General features: G+C 36.9%; 1 protein-coding gene across 6 annotated transcripts in view; it reads left to right on the top strand.

Annotated features, from left to right (window-relative positions):
• The window catches only part of LOC135219467 (muscarinic acetylcholine receptor M2-like), a 740,507-nt gene that overhangs the window by 358,117 nt on the left and 367,390 nt on the right, over nt 1-15,000 (top strand). For all 6 annotated transcript variants that reach the window (XM_064256262.1, XM_064256261.1, XM_064256263.1 and 3 more), the window contains one exon: nt 7,512-7,541. The gene's annotated coding sequence lies outside the window, so the exon portion shown is untranslated. The remainder of the gene's footprint in view (nt 1-7,511; nt 7,542-15,000) is intronic.

Genomic DNA, 15,000 nt, shown 5'->3' with positions numbered 1-15,000 from the left:
CGCTAACGCTTTGTCTCCACGAGGCTTTAGAAAATTTTCAGCTGGTTTTCTTGATAGATTGAATATAGGTTATACTTAATAATTATGGTTGTACTCGCTCTCTCTCTCTCTCTCTCTCTCTCTCTCTCTCTCTCTCTCTGTTTGACGTGCTTCTCTTGACTCGATTCGGCAAGAATTTCTCCCACAAGCTCCAGCGAAAGATTGATTTTATTTTTCGGCAGTCGCCTTTCTGTTCGAGGGAAAATATCAGAGGATCTTGTCATTCCGAGTTTTCCCTTTACCTTTGGACGTTATTCCGACCATTTTCGTTTTCCCTTTTTCTTTCGGCTTTTGTTTTGCCCCAATCCCCACCCCCCGACTCCCATCCACTCCCTTTGTTTCCCCATCCCTTTAGTTCGACGATATCGTTTATTTGGTGAGAGTAGCTCTTTCCCCAGTTCTCATTCTTCCTGTTTAGAGAAAACGAGAGAGGCCGTGATAGCATTTCCAGTCCTCTTCTTTTGTAAGCGTGCGTTTGTTCGTGAGTATCATTTAAGTCGAATTTACTGGTTTGCAAGTTAATGAAGATTTATTTCAAATAATTCTCTCTCTCTCTCTCTCTCTCTCTCTCTCTCTCTCTTCCAATTATTTTCTCTCCCATTCTCTTGTTTTTTCTCTATTTTCCTGTTTCACATCAGTTACTTTATCGCAATGTTTTTTTTTTTTCTTTTTTTTTTAATACTTCTTCTATCTTTTTTTTTTAACTCAGCCTTTTGTTTGCTTCTGTCATTCCCTCTCTCCACCTCCTGTAGCCCTTAAGGAATGATCTCTTATTTTTTACATTTTTTTTCTTCTAATTATTGTTATCTCTCACTTTTCTTTTATCACTCACCTTTTTGCTTGCTTCTTTCATTCCCTTCCTCCACCTCCTGCCACCCCTGAGGAATGACCTCTTTTTTTGTTTTCTACCTTTTGTTTATTTTTTTTTTTATCTCACCCTTTTGTTTGCTTCTGTCCCTCCCTCTCCCCACCTCCTTTCACCCCAAGGAATGACCTCGTTTTTGTTTTCTACCTTTAATTTGTTTTTCTTATTTCACTCTTTTGCTTACTCCTGTCATTCCCTCTCTCCACATCCTGTCACCCCAAAGGAATGATGTCTTAGTTTTTATTTTTTTCTACCTTTTATTTTTATTTATTTCTTTATTTATTTATTTATTTTTTTGGCTTCGGTCATTTCTTCTGTCCACCTCCTGTCACCCCTGAGGAAGGACGGTGAGTTTTGTGTGCCTTCTGTCTCGTAGAGAAAATATCGGGGCGATCCTGTCAACCAGAGTTTTCAAATGGCGTCGGTCGTTACCCCAGAATTGCTTTGCACCTGCTTCCGTTTTCCCTTCCTTCGGTCTTGTTTTGGTGTTTCCATTCATTCCCTCTTCTTCCTCATCGTTTCCCTTTGTTTTTCGTAGCATCCGTTTCCTGTTGTTTTTTCGGCGCTTCAGCTCGACGGCATTGCTCTTTTAATATTATTTTCTTTTTATTGCACCAGGATCTCTCTCTCTCTCTCTCTCTCTCTCTCTCTCTCTCTCTCTCTCTCTCTCTCTCTCATTCATCTTTTCTCTGTTTCATCCAATTTTCCTGCAACCTTTTTTTTTATTATGGATTGGTTTGCCCCTCCCCCTCCCTTCTAACTTTGTTTTCCATTCATTCAGTTCAACCGTATTAATTTTCTTCTTTATTTTATGAGATTTTCTACCATTATTTTTCTGAATTCTGAGAGAAACTTTTTTTTTGTAGGTGCGCTGCATTCGCATATGGGGCATTTATGTAAATACTGAGAGGAAAGAGAAATAGTTTATTTTTCTCCTACCGATTTCGAACAACTGAGAAAATGGCCGTTGTTACTCTTTTCCTTTCACAAAACCTCAGTTTTTGAGATTGCTGTGAATATTGTAACCCAAATCGCACAAAGTCCCTTCTGAATTAAGTTCATTTGTGGTATTTCGCATAATGAATAGCCCGCAATGACATTGTTCAAATACAATAGATGAACATTATATGTACCTTAATTTAATCTTCTATAGGAAATTTTTTGTTGTTGTGGTAAATTTGTATTGAAGTGATCTTGGCTAATATTAGATTAGATACTTATATGTTAGTCAAAAACAAGATTACCCAACCACTTATCCCTCTAATAATGCTCCTTCTCTCTCTTCTTCCGTGATGTTATTCAGTTAAAAAGAGAAAGTTTCTGATCATTGTTCAGTCCGAATGTAAATAGATGTAGTTTGCCATATAACGTATGTACGGAATAAATATATGATTTGAGTGTCGTTAGACGATATCTGGTCGTGATATACATACACACACACGCGCGCGCGCGCACACACACACACATTATATATATATATATATATATATATATATTACATATATATATATATATATATATATATATATATATATATATATATAATATATATATATATAATAGATAGATTTCAGGAGATTCCATAATACAAAGGATAAAAGGCAAAGTATATTAACAAAAACGTTTCGCACTAATGACTCAGTGAATCATCAGTCAGTGAAAAGTGAAAGACAAAATAAAATACATTATTAGCATAAAAGGAATTCACACTGCAATTAAAATTTACAAGTTTAGACAGTAGAAAGTAAAGGCATAAAAAGCACAGAAAACAGTAAACAAAAAAGGGACTACCAAAACACCAACCGTCCATAAGCAGGAGAGAAGAAGTAAAGGCATACAATGGCGTCCAAGGCCAGGCGACAACTATGTGCAGATACAAAGTTGCTGAAGAAGTATTACTGTTGGGAGACGGAACCAGTCTTTCAATATATAACAATTCTAAAGTTGTTAAGTGGTCTGGGTTCCTTACATAACCAATTATTGAGAAGTGCTGTTTCAAGACTTCGGTTTTACATATTGCTGCGTGATTTTTTATATTAGACAATTCCGACTGCTTCGGTCTTTAGCCAGTGCGAAAGCTGAAACCCAAATGGCTGCAGTATCTGACCTGCAGTAACCTCCTGACATCCAGGGCATGTGAATTTATAAACCACATTGGATCGCATGAAGGACTGCAGGCGATCTTTGAAATTAAGAAATGATCCTATTGTACACGGGTTGTTGGAAATAAGTTTGACTTTAAGACAGGGAATATCCTGCTTAATCATTCGAGTGAGATTTAAGGAAAATTTTGATTCAGACACATACGACATTGAGGTATTGAATAAGTTTTTGGGAACATCAAAGTTGACAGTTGGAGGTTGTAAAAATTGTGTTGATAACTTATTAGTGATTTCATGAACTATATCTGGTGGATAGGAGTTTGTCTCGAAAAAGTTCACTAAAAAGTCTATTTTTTGTGAAATATTTGCCAGGTTGAAGAAGTTTTAGACCACTATGGACTAAGGTGTAAATGGTATTAAGTTTAAATGATTATTGACTGGAGCTATAGTAGTTATTGGCTAAGCCCGTATATGTCCGCTTTCAATAAACAGAAGTAATAAACTCAGAATTATGTCTAGTTACATTAATATCTAAATGGAAGACTACCTCCGCTCTCTACCTCCATGGTAAATTGAATGTTTGGATGGAGTTGATTAATATATTCTAAAAATAAAGAACATTGCCAAGAGTGTTGGGACAAACAAGTGTCATGTACATATCTAAGATAAAAAGACGGTTTAAATTATGATTACACTGGTCTAAAAATTTAGTTTCAAGGTCAGACATAAAAAAAGTTAGCAAGCATGGGGCCCAAGGAGACCTCATGGCAACTCCATCGACTTGCGAGTAGAGTTGCTTGTTAAAAATGAACATTAAATCTTGCACTGGAAGTTCTATTAGTTGTTTAAAATTGGATCTGTTAAGACCATAAAAAACTATCTTCGCTAACAAAAATCTTATCTAGAATAATATTGATTGTTTCATTAGGTGGAACATTCGTGGAAAGAGACTCAACCAAAACTTTTCATGTAATATTCTCCATCTTGGTTGGTAATTTGCTATTGGAATTCGTAGCCAGTTTTTAAAGAAAATTCATTGCTACTATATTCGGAAAGTAAACCGTGTAAAAATTTCGAGATAGAGAACGAAGGACTATTATAAGCAGCCATAATGGGTCTAAAAGGTATATTAGGCTTGTGAATTTTAGGTTGGCCATACTAAATACTGAAAGAAGAGCCAGTCACAAATAGTTGTTGATATGTAGTCTCATTAATATTTTCACTTTTGATTTTCCATAGCATTCTATTGATTTTATCTTCCCTTTTGTATAAGTCGATAAAAGTGGGTTCACCATGAGCTTTAAATTTGGTGGTATCAAACAAAATTTTTTGCATTTTTTCCTCATAATCATTCTTATATATTCATAATCACAACACCATTGCCTTTATCCGGCTTACAAATTACAATGACATCGCGTTTTTTCAAGTTGAAGAGTATACTCAGATCAGTTTGTCTAAAAAAAGGAGTCTAGTTAGTTTTTGAATTACTTTAAGATTTGAGAACTAAAGTTAAGATTTTCTGTTGGAAATTGCCTATATTTTTATTAACATCAAGTTTCATAATTCTTTGGAACAAGACCTCAAATGGTAAAGAGAACCTGGCATAGTTGGGTCTAAAAGATGGCAGACAAAAGTCTAAACCAAAAGATAATAAAAATTCCTCTCTCTCTTCGATAAAATGTAATTAGATAAGTTAAAAATGCAGTGGTTTCTTAGTTGGAAATCAGGAATAACAACACCAATACTTGGAAGTTTTTTTGAAGTCTTTAAAATACATTCGAAATAAAATCATTAATAAACTTGTAAAACATTCTTTGGTACAAAGAATGTTTTTGTATCATGGAATCTTTTGAAGTCTATATATCTTGCTGAGCTGACTGGAATTTCATATCCATCCGATGATACGACAACTTTTCTTCGCCCTTTTGTTTGCTTTCCGTCTCGGACTACGAGGAATTCGTCACTTCTCCCAACTATTGAAGCACTGCTTTCCAGCTGTTACTACATATATCGACTTCACGAAAATTGGAAAAGGCAACGCTAAGACTGGGAAAAGCCAAATGCGATCTGGAATTTCTTCAATATTGCCAACTGAATGATGTCGTCCCCAAATTTGTCAGATTCAGATTATACAAATCGTCTCTCTACAACACGGAGTTTTATAAGGAAACGCTCAAAACTCTACTGATGAAGGAAATTGATGCTAAGACTGTTGCCATCAAGAAATTCACTGTTACAGCAGAACAATTAAAGAACCTATTGCATAACGACTTGTCTCTTTTAGAATTTTTTATAAGTTTATTAATGATTTTCTTTCGAATGTATTTTAAAGACTTCAAAAAAAACTTCCAAGTATTGGTGTTGTTATTCCTGATTTCCAACTAAGAAACCACTGCATTTTTAACTTATCTAATTACATTTTATCGAAGAGAGAGAGGAATGTTTATTATCTTTTGGTTTAGACTTTTGTCTGCCATCTTTTAGACCCAACTATGCCAGGTTCTCTTTACCATTTGAGGTCTTGTTCCAAAGAATTATGAAACTTGATGTTAATAAAAATATAGGCAATCTCCAACAAAAAATCTCAACTTTAGTTCACAAAACTTAAAGTAATTCAAAAACTAACTAGACTCCTTTTTTTAGACAAACTGATCAGAGTATACTCTTAAACTTGAAAAAACGCGATGTCATTGTAATTTGTAAGCCGGATAAAGGCAAAGGTGTTGTGATTATGATTATATAAGAATGATTATGAGGAAAAAATGCAAAATATTTTGTTTGATACCACCAAATTTAAAGCTCATGGTGAACCCACTTTTATCGACTTATACAAAAGGGAAGATAAAATCAATAGAATGCTAAGGAAAATCAAAAGTGAAAATATCAATGAGACTACATATCAACAACTATTTGTGACTGGCTCTTCTTTCAGTATTTAGTATGGCCAACCTAAACTTCACAAGCCTTTCAGGAATTTGATGTCATTGTAAAGATAATGAGTTTTAATATATGTAACGTTAAAAACTTCCCTAAAACCAATCTTATAAATTACGTATCACAAGTTGAAGTTAGCTGGATAGGAAAGTGTTTTGCCACTTTTTTTTCTTTACCTCAGTATGACGAACAGGTGGAAGGCTAACTTTTGCAGCAATTCACTTGATAATAGGAAAGAAGTCAAAAGGCGTAACAGAGTATATTCTAAATATTTATTTTCAAAAAAAGACTTAAATTCTCATACAGTATTAATCAACGATTTTAAATTAGAACTAAGGGGTTGGTTTTGTTTTTTTTATGAATTGGGCAGTGAAGTTTACTTTCATTATGATAACTCGTATCATAACTCATATCAGTGGCGTAGGCTTATACCAAATTGCCTGTATCACACAAAAATATTTTATCAGATTGCCATTGTATGATTTGGATTTATAACGGCCTACAAATAGCGCTGAAGGGACTAACAGTAAAATGAATAATGCCTGTATGTAATTTATTCGTATTCTGATCAGAGCGTCTAAGATGTTTCCCAGTTGAAATACAGCGGTAGTCATGAAATTTGCGCTAATCTGTCCACACTTGCAATTGCCTGTCAATCAGTGGAAGATATTTAGGTAATACCATCTGTTCATCCATTCTAGTGAGTGGATTGTCTCTGCCTTAAACTGTTGTCTAACCGTAAGTTTTAACTGCAGTTTTGATGAACTGACAGAAGAAATGATGGCTAAACTTGATTTTGAACACACGGTCTTAGGTGCTGAACCCTATAATAGTGAATGGGTGTGTTGGGAGAGAGTGAGAGAGGAAGAGAGAAAAGAGGAGGTGTTAGGGAGAGAGAGAGAGAGAGAGAGAGAGAGAGAGAGAGATCCTTTATCGAATGTCATTCAGAGTTTTACCGGGCAGCGTCGGGCTCGTCAGCTAATATATATGTATATATATATATATATATATATATATGTATATTATATAATATATATAACTATATAAACCCAGGTATCTCCCATAAAAAGAGCTCGAGGTAAGTATATCTAGGAAAAATACAAATTACTAAGAATATATGTTATATTACCTTCTATATATTAGCGTATTTTTGCCTCACGCCTTTTCTTATTAGGCGAGTTAGTTCCAGAGAGTAATAACCTCTCTCTCTCTCTCTCTCTCTCTCGCTCTCTATCTTCCTCCTCTCTCTATCATCCTTCTCTCTCTATCCCTCCCTCTCTCTCTCTCTCTCTCATCCTATCATTATATATATATATATATATTATATATATATATATATGTGTGTGTGTGTGTGTGTGTGTGTGTGTGTGTGTGTGTGTGTGTAAAGTAAAACTACACTGACATGAATTGACGCAACTCAGGCAAGCTTGTGCAAAAGGCATGCTTCGAACGAAAAGGCAGAATCAATGTTTCATTGTTCTGTAGATGGTGTTGCTGATTAATTAAGGATGACTATTGTTCAGATTCTCCGTCATTATCCTCTTATTTTTTTTTTCTTTCTCTCTTTACAGGGGCAAACAGACCTCCGGTGAAAGTTACAGGTAGGTGGCAGGCTGACCCTCCGTCCATTTTTCTCTAATAGACAGGTAAGGAGGAGTGGAGAGAGGCGGGTGGTGGGGGAGAGGATTAATGTCCATTGTTGTCCGCGCGTTCACGTGTAAGTTGACAGGTAAAAGGGTGAACTTCTGTCCATTGTTGTATGTTCATGCACTTGTTTGAAGTTGACGGATATTGATGCTGATTGCTCTACCTCGTTGCCTGTGTGAAGAGGGGATTTCTGTCCATTCTTATTCGTCCGCGTGTTAAATTATAAATTGATCGTTAAATGTTGTTGTCTCTTTTGTGCTGATGTTGTAAATAGGCTGATATGGTAGATCTACGTTTTTGTTTCGGATTTCTTTTTCTCTGAGCATTATTTTTATATTTTATTACTATTAATGGATTTTCGTCCGTTTGTATTTCCATTGTGCATGATTTCAAATGAAGGAGGTCCTACTGTTAACGAAATTATTTTTACCGTCAATTTCGAGTTATGCACGGGTCCATAAAAGGAAAGAGTACAGTGAAATCTATTTTTATAGTGAGACAAGTCCAAGAGAAGTATTTAGAAAGAAACAGTAAAGTTTGCATGTGTTTTGTGGATCTTGAAAAGGCGTTTGATAGGGTACCAAGAAGACTCGTCTATTGTCGTTTGAGAAAGAGAAGAGTGCCAAAGAAGTTGGTAAGGTTAGTGAAGTGAGGCATTCGCTGTGGAAGCTGGCCTCCATCAGGGATCAGCTCGTGAGTCCATTCTTGTTCCTCGTCGTTATAGACAGCCTGACATCAGAATGAAGGAACAACGAAGAACTGTGGGAATGGATGTTTGCTGATAATTTAGTTATAGCAGACACAGAAGAAGAACTGCAAGAAAGGTCTTTAGCATGGGAAGGATCCCTAGAAAGGAAAGGATTGAAAGTGAACATTGGAAAGACACCTAATGACCAGTAGTGGAGAAGGATATGAAGAAGTAAACATTCAAGTGGAACATGGTACAGTGCTAAAGCAGACCAAAGGATTCATCTACCTGGGATCAGTAATCAGTAATAACAGAAGAGGGATGAAAGCAGTGAGACAGAGAGTGAAAGAAGCTTTGCGAAAATGGAGAGAAGTAACTGGAATTGTTTTAGACCAAGATGCCATTAAGGCTCAAAATGAAGATTTATAAGACAGTTGTCAGAGCCATACTATTATATGAGGCAGAAACCTGGGCCTTAAGAGGAAAGGGGAGGGACTGTTGGAAAGAGCTGCGATGAGGATGGTGAGATGGATTGCTGGAATATCGCTACTGGAAAGTAGGGAGAGTCAAGATATTATAAGAAGAATGTGGTATACGTAATGTGAAGGAGGCTAGGGAAGCTCGTTTGAGATAATATGGCCATGCGATATGAAGAGAGGAGGTGGAACCAATCAAGAGAGCTAGGAACATGCCATTGATGGGGAGGAGAAGGAGTGTGGGGCGTCTGCCGATCAGGTGGATGGGTGTGGGGAAGAGGGATATGGGTGAGGTGGGACCGGGAAGAAGACGTTTCAAGGAATAGAAATAGATGGAGAAAGTTGACTCGAGCGGCCGACCCTTCTATACATACAGCGGTACTAATAAGATCGAGAGAAGAAGCAGCAGCGCGGGTCCTTAAATTACTGTAATGCAGATGAAGAATTAACGGGCAGTTCAGGAATATAAGAAACAAGATAAGAATCAGCGAAAGAGGGAAAAAAATCTCTTAACATTGTAAAGGAAGCGATGAGTTCGCCTCTTCGCAGAAGGAAAATTATAGGCTAAAGCGTCAACGGTAGCCAGGCACTCGTGAAACAGAGCCGTCCAAGGAATGTTGATTTCTGCTGAATAAATACGAGAAGCTGTTGATAGACCGTTGGAAATTGCAGTGTACTTTGTGGCATAGGAGAGAGAGAGAGAGAGAGAGAGAGAGAGAGAAGCGCGCAAACCTTATAATGATAAATGATAAACAGTACTTTGAACACGGGATTTGTTGTATTCGTTTTGATGTTTTGACGGAGTGTCGTGAGGTATTATAGCAGATATGATCATTATTTTGGTTATAAACTTATTCGAGAGAGAGAGAGAGAGAGAGAGAGAGAGAGCGAGAGAGCGAGAGAGAGAGAGAGAGAGGACGTCATAGAAGATCGAGATATGTAGCGTATCAATTTTTTTTTATTAGAAAAATGCAAAATTGTTTCAGCTATAGACGTTCAAGTTTCAGCGAAAACAATGCTCATAGCTCTGCTACATAGCTAAAGGAAGAATGTCTTTGAAATGCTCCGATTGCATATATCGCAACTTTGCTCTACAAATGAAGTAGCAACTTCTTTAGGTTTTCAGACATTGCCCTACAAATGAGAGAGAGAGAGAGAGAGAGAGAGAGAGAGAGAGAGAGAGATGGAAGAAACGAAATATGCGACAACACACAGCGTGAGACACAGCAATAGAAAATAATACTCTTTATGTTTGATGGATTGGAGAGAGAGAGAGAGAGAGAGAGAGAGAGAGAGAGAGAGAGAGAGAGAGAGAGAGAGAGAGTCGGCCTTTTCCTTTATGTTGACTCTAAGGATAGAGGAGTGTGTTCTCTCTCGTTGGGCCAAAAAGCATTTTTCGTAGACATAGCCTTTAGGCACACACACTCTTCTGGCTTTTACTTTAGACCTCTGTGTGTACGTGTGTTTGTGTGTGTGTGTACGGGTAATTTTATTTTATTTTTTGCTTTTATGTGAACATTAATGTTTCTGTTAATTGTATTTTTCATGGCTTCCAGTGTGTACATGTGAAATTTATTTGTTGAAAATTTTGTTTTTGTGAACATTAAGCTTGTCTGTGCGTAATTTTTCTTATTTTGCAAAGTTAGGTGAACATTAAGTCTGTTTATATATCAGTGCTTGCGGGTGTGTATATTTACGTGAAAAATACCGTTTCTTTGCATGCCAATGTAATTGTGAAATGTATCGTTTTTTCTCGTGCAGTGTGTATATGTGTGTGTTTGTTTGTATAACTTGATAATGCAATGAATTTATTGAAGTGTTTGTTCATTATAATGGAAAACAAATCCAAAAGTATGTTATCATGGTCTTTAAGAGACTTTTCAGTGTAATCGTAGATTTGAGCAGGAATCCCCCTCCTCTTTCCCAAAAGAAGTTTTGAATGAGTTTCAATATGAAATGCCCTTTTTTCATAAAGCTGAAAAACCCTTTTTTATTATTATTTTTTCATATTGCTTAATCGTTTTCACTCATAAAATTAGATGACCTTTTCTCATCCTTTTTTGGGACTGGGGAGGGGTAGGGGGAGGGGGCCGGTCGGTTCGGAAACATATTACAGTTTTCAGTTATGAGAGCTATTTGTCAAATTGGAAAATCCAGAATTGATAGAGGGATGAAATGCTATTCCGAAGGCCGACTCCTCCGTCCAGAGTTTAAATCGCATGAAACTCGTGATATTCGACCTGTCCAGTGACTGCATATGTTTTTGAAGATTTAGTTTGTTCATTTAGGGAAAAAAATGGAGGGAAATTTTCCCAGTTGATGTTGTTATTTTGCAAAATTCTTTAGGTTTTCGATTCTTATAAAAAAAAATGGTCATGCATTTTTACTCGTGCATCTTATTTGAACTATCTTCCTCATATGGCTAACTTTTTTTTTTTATTCACCTTGAGTTTGATTTACTACGCAGTAGTAGTCATAATGATTTACTACAAAGTAGTAGTCATAAATTTTGTATACCCTCCAGGGAGACTCCAGGGAAATTTTTAAAATTATATATTATATATATATAAAAGCTCCGCAGGGTGTTAAATTTTCGGTTCTCTACACTTCTTGAAAAGTGAGGTTATAGCCCTTTGCCCTTTTACACCTTTTATATGACATAGCAGTCGACTAACCGCCGTGTACTTAATTAACTAACCGTCGCAGTGGTATATAACCTCCAAGGATATATATATAGCAATTTTATATACATGTATATATATATAGTATATATATATATATATATATATATATATATATATGTGTGTGTGTGTGTGTGTGTGTGTGTGTATATATATATATAATAATATATATATATATATATATACGTGTGTCTGTTTGCGTGTAAGATTTCGTTACATAAAAAGATTAGGTAAGTGCTGCAGCACCGCCAAGACGCTAAAAATGGACATATTAATCGCTCCCATTATACCAATAATGAATCTCTCTGCCCCCGGTAAATTTCCCAGAGCCCGGAAATATCGCTCGCTTAATGTAATGGCGATTAGTGGGAAACTTACCTTATCTTGAAGGTCACCTGTCGCCTCTATCTGGCTCAGGAGAAGACCCACAAATGAACGGGGTTCAAGTTCGCTTTCGTTTTGGCTGCCTTGATTCTCAGCCATTAGACAGACCTTTAGTGTTGATACCAGCCATAGCGTTAGCTGAAGTGTCTTTGTAACCAACTGAATAATTGGCAAAAATGAGTTACATTAGCATTAGGTGTTTTCTAGGATTTAGGTATATATATACTATACTATATATAAAGTAGTTTATATGTAGACATAGATTGGACAAATATGTGTCTATATGCATGCTTATATGTGTGCTCAAATTTGTGTACGGTTGTTACAAACAGACATACAGAGCCTAATCCATCAAACGAAGTAAGCTTGAACGGAAAATTTATATATTTAATGCGAAAAGGATACGAAGAACGAATTTTGCAGCTGTTTTTTCCCAAGATGTGATCCCACGCCACCCACGCACGCCTCCGGGAACTTGAAAAAAACTCCTTCCCCTTCTCTGCTTACATTGAAAGTTTAAGCTAGAGAGAGAGAGAGAGAGAGAGAGAGAGAGAGAGAGAGAGAGAGAGAGAGAGAGAGAGAAGTTGGGGGCGGGGGTGGAGGAGGAGGATACAAACCGGTCAGATTTATTCAAGTGAAATGGAATAAAAAAAAAAGTGCACTTTTTCTTTGTTGTTGCCTCTCTCTCTCTCTCTCTCTCTCTCTCTCTCTCTGGGGAGGTTCAGTATTTATTTTCATGGGTCAAAGACTCATGCACCAGTTCCTCCCTTGCCTCGCTTCATGCAAGGTTAGGCCTACCCGGATTTGACGGAGCCACTTCTCTTCAAAGGTGTGATGAAGATCAAAAGAGGAAGAAAACCAGGTCTTGGTGAGACAAGGAAACACTCGTTAGTCGGCCTTTATCTTTACACATTAGAGATCTTTTCTGTCTGTTACTTTTAATATTCTTTATAGGCCTACAGTCTTTCTTTCCGTTGGGAGGACCTTTTTCTTAAAATCTGCTACTTCGGTTTTTGTTCTTTTTTTTTTTTGTGGAGGGGCCGGTGTGGTGAGTCCACACTATTTTATTTCAGTCTTGATACTTAAATTTTGTTCGTAGGAATGAACTAAAGTTCAATTGTCGTCAAAGCAGTAATTTCCACGTGGTTACAAGTATCCGTTATGTAGGCTTAGCATTTTATCATTTGAGCCTTTAGATTATCAAGAGAATGATTGGTTCTATAAACTGGTACAGTGACCAGAGGCCGCTTGATAGAAGAGACTATATGATTTGCTCTTGCGTTTCTCGTAACAATTGATATTTACTATAGTAATAAGGAAATTCCTAAACTTCTTTTAAAAAATCATTACAGTAAATGCAGATATTATGAAACACACTACTGGCGCACGGTAGTCATTAAGACTATGATAAGTAGATTCCAATTATAAGATGAATTCGATGTCTGATAGGTACTGCTGGAATCGAACAAGCGTTCGATTCCAGTTTCCGCAGGCTGGAACGGGATCCAAGATGACGACATCGGCTTATTCCAGTTTCCTTAATCCCGAGTGGAACCTGTGTGTGCGACTTTGATTTCATAATCAGGAAGAACATTAGCACTGTGTGTGTGTGTGAGAGAGAGAGAGAGAGAGAGAGAGAGAGAGAGAGAGACGCCTAAACCGAACTAATCAAGGATTCTGTCTTTGAAGCTAATTTGGTCTTGTTCAATGTAGCTAGGGTTGTAATTAGGAGGCGGCGAACACCGCCGTAGATTTGCATCTTTTCTGTTTCCGGAAGTGGTTTTGGAGGCTTTGCTCATGATGCGTCTGCAGAAATACTGAGACTGAGGTTCTGTCTGGGGGAAGACAATAGTTGGGTTTCTTGTCATGCTAGAAAATAGGGCGGAAGCTGTTTTGAAGAATAGGTTTCATGCACCTGAATACATTACCAATAACGACTCCAGAGGTTCTCCATCTGCAGGAAATAGAAGCGTGAGTAGGTAATTTTTCTTGATAATATATATATATATATATATATATAGATAATATATATATATATATATATATATATATATATATATATATATATATATATATATATATAATATATATATGAATATACTAATGAATTATAACAATAAAGGGAATGAAACTCGTGATTTCCTAAATTTAATTTTTAACTATGATGAACGGGTCTTGAACCGTAAGGCTGAAGGAATCGGTAAACCAGAATTGGAATGCTTCCTTCCAAAAACAGATCTGGGAATGCGATCTCAGGAGAGGAATGCTTGGACTGTTATCTCCCTCTGATCAGTCTAGGGCTGCTACCGCTGAAACCTTATATCCCCATAGCAGTTCAAGACTGCCATCTCTCCAGTGCAAATCTGGGAGAGCAGTCCGCTGTTATCTCCCCAGAGTCAACCTGGGACTACTGTCTTTGGAGACTGATCCTGAGACTACTATATCTCCATTGTAATTTTAGGACTGCTGTCTGCATAGTAGTTCTGTTACTGCTATCCATGAAGAACAATCCTGTAACTGCTGTATCAGTAGAGTAGTTTGAGACTTACTTCCCCAGGACAATTCTCTGACTGTTACCTCAGGAGAGCATGTGTGGGACTTTGTTCATTGAGCAACTTTGGGGATGTTATCTCTGCAGAGCAGTCTTTGGCTGTTATCTCCCCAGAGCAAATGCAGGAATGCTCTTTCTACAGACTGTTGTCTCCATGAGAAATTCTGGGCCTGCGATCTTGGAAGAGCAACCCCGAAACTTCGATCTCCACAGAGCAGTTTTTGGACTGCTGCTATCTCCACAGACAGCAGTGATATATAATCATGAGAAATGAAGGTCATTTTGTAGCGGAAGAACTGATATGCATTTAGTTAGACTGAAACTACTCTGAATTCACTTTCTGACTGTAAACATTAATAATAATGATAATGAGCATTGTTGCTATAAGGAGGAGGAAGAGGGTGATATAATGTTTAACCACATTTGCAGTAATTAAACCTCCAGCATAATATATGCATACATTTGCAATAATTCAACACCCTACGTAACGCATACACACATTTCCAATAATTAAATACCCTACGTAATGCATGTACACATTTCCAAAAAAATAAACACTGCGTAAAGATACACACGTTTGCCATAATTAAACACCCAGCGTAATGCATACACACATTTGCAGTAATTAAGCAC

Source organism: Macrobrachium nipponense, chromosome 1 (assembly GCF_015104395.2).
Source record: "Macrobrachium nipponense isolate FS-2020 chromosome 1, ASM1510439v2, whole genome shotgun sequence".
NCBI lineage: Eukaryota > Metazoa > Arthropoda > Malacostraca > Decapoda > Palaemonidae > Macrobrachium > Macrobrachium nipponense.
The sequence above is the reverse complement of the archived record's forward strand: the minus strand, read 5'-3'. Positions and strand labels throughout refer to the sequence as shown.